Source organism: Notothenia coriiceps, unplaced genomic scaffold, assembly GCF_000735185.1.
Source record: "Notothenia coriiceps isolate Sejong01 unplaced genomic scaffold, NC01 NC01_scaffold00016718, whole genome shotgun sequence".
NCBI classification, from domain to species: domain Eukaryota; kingdom Metazoa; phylum Chordata; class Actinopteri; order Perciformes; family Nototheniidae; genus Notothenia; species Notothenia coriiceps.
In genome coordinates this window covers 939-7,560 of record NW_011349419.1, presented here as the reverse complement: position 1 = coordinate 7,560, position 6,622 = coordinate 939, and positions in this window count along the sequence as shown.

Genomic DNA, 6,622 nt, shown 5'->3' with positions numbered 1-6,622 from the left:
TCCCTCTACCAGTCTGCTACCGGGACGCATAAACAGGCCATTTCCTCGTCAATTACTCACCCCTTATATAGTATATAGTATATATATATATATATATATTATTGCCAATTTGAACGTGACATTTTTTTTTGTGCGCTGTTGTTTTTTTCCCATGCCTTTGTGGTGAACGAAGAATTGAAGTAGGAAGTATCTCTATAGTATTATCTAGGTCTCATTTTCCCAGTAGTCGCTCACTACTTCCCAAATGAGATTTATCTTTGACTGCACAAGTGCGGTGACTGTTTGTAAACAGATGTTTTGTGTAGTGTCGCCATTGTTAAGCAGGCACCATGTCACTGTGGAGGCATGCAAAGTGTTCTTTCAAGTATTCAATATAACCCAGGGTAAGTGATTGAAATACAACTGATCATTTTGGAGTGCAGTATCCCTTTGACAAAGAGACCTACTAAGTGCTCTTAAAATATGGCATATTAACTGTCAAAGAGCACACACTTTTTCTCTTATCCAACATGTCCATGGTGTTGGGACCAGATGTTCACACCGAAAGGAACAGAAGTGTACTGTATGTGTAAAGAATAACAAAGGAGAGCTTTAATATTATGTTGTTTAAATACTTTTACTTTGTCATCTTGGATCAATTGGCCCATTGCTGCATGAAGTGGGTTTGTTTGTCTGATTGTTGTTCCAGAAAGTTACAGTAATCCCCTTCTGGAGGGAGCAGCAATGGGCTCTATACTGTATATGGAGATGAGAAAATAAGCAGGGTTTACATTCATCTCTCCATCACTCGTTTTTACATTTTTCACACAGATGCTCCTGTCACATTTAGTTGTACCACCAAGTGCAACACCATGAACTCAAGTAAAGCCCCCCCCATTTGAATAATAATCGTATCTTCTCTGACAGCAGGGTTTTCACACTGCCTTCAGGTGTTGCTGTTTATAACAGATATCAGAACTCTTCTGGCTATAGATGACAGGTTGTTCAAACCAGTTTGTATTGAGCATGTCTCTACTTTTAGACAGTGGGACGCTGACTGTTTAAAGAAGGCTGCTGCATTGTGCAAAGACTTTCGGATAAAGTGTCCTCGAGATGGTACAGGATCACCGTCTAAATTCAGAGCACTAATCTCAACCATTAGAGGGGAAACAGGAAGCTGACCCAAGGACAGTGCTGACCTTGTTCTGTTTGTACAGCCTGTCCCCTTCTTATATACCGAAATCTATACACACACACACACACACACACACACACACACACACACACACAGTGGTTATGTCATGTTTTGGCTACGGATATTACTCATTGATTAGACTTATTATTCGAATCTCACAATTATGGGTCCATCCTCACTCCCCCTATCACTCAAAACATCAAATGAGACCCTGGGAAGGATGCAACAAGTCTTATTTTTATATCAAGCAAACTGCTGTCCATTAAAATGTGTGTTAATGCTAACCTTCAGAGTTAGCTGCCTGCAACTAAATAAGCTTGCAGAGATATATTTTTGTGATTGAAGGTTTTATCATAGATTTAAAGTGAAGTGAAAAAGAAAATGAGTCTGACGTGGAAAAGAGATAAAGAAAGACTTGCTGTGAGGAACAGAAAGTGATCCAAATCCCACCCTGAGTCAGGCCTTTGTAATCAGAGTTAGATTAGCTGCCCCTCTGCAGCAGGACCACCTGGTTATATATAGAAACAGCAGCTTTGGGCCTGATCCTCCTCTAATGCCCCTCCACTCTTTGTTAACATCGCTGACATTCACAGGAGGGCCCGCTATGTCTGTGTATCAGAGAGAGAGAATGTGTCTGGTGTATGTCTCTCACCATCTCTCTCAGTGTGTATGTGTAGGCGTCCCAACCTCAGATCTCAGCTGGCAGCCCGCTCACTCAGGGTGTGGGGGTCACGCCGCAGACAGCTGGGTTAGAGGTTGGTCGTCAGACTGAACGATGGAGGTTCTTGAGCACAGAAACAGCAGTGATGTCGGAGGCGGCCTCATGCAGAGCAGTGTGGCGTTGGGAGTTAGCGAGTGCCCCAATGTAGGCGACCCCCTGAGCTGCGGGAGCCAGGGCAGGGCAGCGGGACTCGGGCTGGACATGACCCCAGAGTGGCTGGAGGGTGAGGGTGAGGGGATGGAGGTGGGACAGGCCGGACCTCTTGAAGTTTACCACCCCGGGGAGTCTGTGGACGAACGAGATTCATCCATAGTAGTGTCCGAGGCCTTGAGGTGCCAGGTGAAGATTACAACACGAAGGAGCCTGCATCTGCGTATAGCCAATCACACGGCCCGGGATGTATACGTACGGCTGGTGGGACATGGGGGACGCATCGCCGGGATAAGTACTGGACTTCCGAGAAATACACTGGAACAGAGTAAGATTGGGAAGCAAAGGCAGAAATATGTGTCAGAAGTTCATGAAGATACGTTCAAGATTATTATAGTGCGTCTTTTCTCTCGTGGTTTAGTAAAGTTCACTGGCATTCAGTGAAGTATCATTGACATTTCTTTTAATTCAATTCATTATGTGAAAACTAGATTACACTGCTATTTTAAAACTTGTAGTAATTGTATGAGCCGGTTCAGCCCAGTAGAGGGGATGCTAGGTTTGTTGTGGCAACCGCTTGGTTCACTATGAAAGAACCTCCATCTGTCAGACATAGACCTTAGACTGTCAAGAGACCACTTTAGTGTGTGTGTGTGTGTGTGTGTGTGTGTGTGTGTGTGTGTGTGTGTGTGTGTGTGTGTGTGTGTGTGTGTGTGTGTGTGTGTGTGTGTGTGTGTGTGTGTGTGTGTGTGTGTGTGTGTGCGTGTGCGTGTGCGTGTGTGTGGTGTGTGTGTGTGTGTGGTGTGTGTGTGTGGTGTGTGTGTGGTAACCACATATAATCAAACAACAGCCCTAAGGGTTGAGGGAGTTTGGAATATTTGCATGGTAGATTTGTGAATGAAAGGTTTGAATGGGACACAACACAGAGAGAGCTTCTACAAAACTGAATAATCAACTTTAATGTTAGTTATTTCTGTAAAAAATAACTAGACATTTTGGGTAGTTTCACAAAGGCAAACGGAATGGCACATTTAAGATTAAAGCCTTATCAAGAATGTTAGCGTTTCGTTATGGCTTTCTGTCAGTAGCATTACGGAAAAACTACTGGCCTGATTATCATGAAACAAGGTGGACAGGTCCAACAGGGGCCAACAAACCCTTTAAAATGTTACTGCATATAAGCCTAATTGTCCACTTAATGAACCTTTGCCAAGGTTCAAGCTTTCTGAGTGTTTTGATGACTGAATACTGACTTTTTCGATGCAGTTTTTATTTAATAGTGATCATTTGATGTAAAGAAGATTGGTAACTAGACTATTTTTAAGGAATATGTTGACATCAAGATAAGGACAACAGGGTGCCCCTTCACTTACTGGCCTCATTGTGAAGGCGTATCTCCATCCTGCTGAAGTGTCCTTGACCCGAAACGGAATCTTCATCATGGTTTAGCAGTGATGCTTTACAGTGGATCCTGTTTCACCTGAAGCTGTACACAGAGGACACAAGAGGTTATTCACTCTTAGTACGAGGCGTCAGCGTTAAATCAAATATTTAGGCTCTCCTGAGTATCAGTGGTCTTGTGTGTTGCTTCAGTTGCATGAGTTGAGGAATCAAACTGACAAAGAGAAGAGCTGAGCAAACAAACAACACAGAGTAAATGATGCCGCTATTCTGCACCCATGCACAATTGCACAGATAAATATACTTTGGAGGTGTTTGGGTGTGGATGATGAGGTTGCATGACCGAGATGAATAGGTCTGTCAACACTTCTGCTCTGTGTGTACGCTGGCCACAAAGGAATCTAGCGCCTTGTGGTGTGAATCACCTCTTCTGAGGAGAGGCCTGTATATGAGCTAACAGGACAGAAAGCAGAGTACTAGAAATGTGAAACAGCAGAGTTACTTTGTTGTTGTGTGTTCCTTCAGACAACACAGTGTATTCTTGTGAGCTCAGGTTAACATAGGTAATGTAAATAATCTTCTGAGCGTTAAAATAAATTATTTTTTAACTAAATTCAATAACGTGTTTTAAGAGCACGGAAAAAAAACTAGAAGCACGGCAGTTTGGGAACTTCATCTTACCATGGTTTTCTAAATGAACGCCCTCTTTTAAATACATTGTTCTAACATTTTGTTGAAATATCTGCTGTGTATGAAACCTACATTCCTCAGGACTCTCTCTGTGCTGCTGTTTTTAATCAATTATGAATGAATTGTAACATTTCTGAGCTAGCAGAAACCCCTAGAGGTTTTTTACATGTCTATGTGGTATTAGTTTAAGGCCACAACAAACCTAAATATGAAATAAACGATATATGATTGTTTAAAAAGAAAAGCCCTTGGCTAGAGATAGGAAGTGAGACACTAAACTGTGCAGAAAGTTAGTTACAATTCTTTATGTTGCGTTATCATAGTAGGTCCAAAGGGCAATGGGATTTTGAACTACCGGTAGGTTTTCTTACCCCTGGAGGTGAACCTTAACAGTTTCCTCTTTGTTCTCTCTCTGTTTTTTATTCCATCAAGCTTTAAATGCTTCTTCATGAGGGTCGCTTGGTGCTTCAGAGGCGGGGTGCTCCCTGTACGGGTCAACCACAGGGCTGACACAGACACACACTCACATTCACACCACAGGCAACTTAAAGCCCCTAATTATTCTAACCTGCCCACCTGAAAGGGCTGCTCTTGTTTCCGCCCACAGTCACCGTCCAAAGACATGCATGTTAGGTAAACAACTCCAAATTGCCTGTAGGTTTGAACATTTGATTGACTGGCAGCCTGCCGCTCACGCAGTGTCATGTGATCGGCTCTCAGCACACACCTCACACACAGGCAGCAGATGATGGAGGGATCAGGATTATTTTCATCTGTGTTTTGAGGTTTCAGCTTTTTGTTTGAGTTGATTGGCAAAAATGAGTTGTGTATCTAATGAATTCTTATCATTGTATTCTGTTTTAGTTATTGCTTTTTAATTAATAATTAAAATGACAATGTATTTGAACAGCAACAAGCAATGTTCAATTACTACTGCCAGCTTCCTCACTTCTGTATTGAGTTGCTCCTCTTATTTCAGGTCTGAGTCCATGCACTTGTTGGATTTTTTGTTGACTCTGTTTCCATGGTAGCTGTCACCCTTCGCTCATCTAGTTTTTCGCTCACTCCATCTCTGTCTTTCTTTAATTTCTCTTAACTCATAGTGGAATCAGTTGGCATGGCAACTGATTAGTCCGTTTGGCCTTGACGCTCAAACAAACGTGACATGAGTCTGAGATGTTTCGATATTATGCCACTAACTGTGTGTGTGTGTGTGTGTGTGTGTGTGTGTGTGTGTGTGTGTGTGTGTATTAGGGCTGAAGGATTAATCGATTTTAAATCGGAATCGCAATTTTAAATGATGCAATTATCAAATTGCACAGCCTGCGATTTTTGTAGTTATTTATTTTTAATTTTTTTGTTCTTCTTGTGTGTCAGTCATCCACACCAATCAGAAGTGCTGTGCTCCACATGTACCAGTCATTGTTAACCAATCNAATGTCATACATTCTGGATTCATTACAAATCAACTGAAATATTGCAAGCCTGAGTTTTCTTAAGCTGTATGCCATAATCAGCAATATTAAAATAATAAAAGGCTTGCAATATTTCAGTTGATTTGTAATGAATCCAGAATGTATGACATTTTTGTTTTTTTAATTGCATTACAGAAAATAAAGAACTTTATCACAATATTCTAATTTTCTGAGACAGTCCTGTATATGAAAGCATTACTTCTTGATTCAGTGCATTAATAGGTGTTACACAGTAACCAAAGCAACCAAAGCATAGACATCTAGCTTTGGATATTCTGCGTCACTCGAGGGGCTTTGACTGTTGGGGAAAAAATCAAGTCAGTCAATCAAAATCTGATGAGGCTCAAACAGAACATTTGAAATGTAAGATCCGAGGAAAACGATTTTTTTTTAGTAGCATAAAACAGTAGCAGGAACTGCGGCGGGAAACAAAGCATTGTCAAATTGAATCTTGTGTGTCTCATTACTCCGCCTGTGTCCTGCACGAGGCTCTTGATTTGATGACTGCCTCCTACCCCTCCCAACCCAACCCACTGCCGGGATGCTTACTGCTGCAGCTCTATGACCATCAGCCAAGAAGAATTGATTTTTCTCTAAATGGGAGAAGAGGAGATGAGAGAAAGACAGAGAGAAGAGGAGCGCTGGAGAAAGTGAGACGACGGCAGTAAATCCTGTCAGATGAGGTGCGATTGAGTTTGAAGAGAGTGATGGCACAGGAGCATGATGGTTCTCTACATGTGTGAAGGCCTAAAGGGTCGGGCTGGGGTCGATGTGTGACAAATGGAGGATGTAAGGAGGAAGTGAGAAAAAAGGGTGGGGTGTTAAAGATGGAGTCAAGGAGTTTAGGAGAGGACACTGAAAAAACTGAAACATTGACTTTAATGAAGTGTGTTTTGTCAACAGTTTTCACTTTATTAGGCTCGTTGAAAGCAATAATATTAAGTTTAAATAAAAAAATATTTTCAACTTAATATTATTGCTTTCAACTAACCTAATACAGTGGTGTGAAAT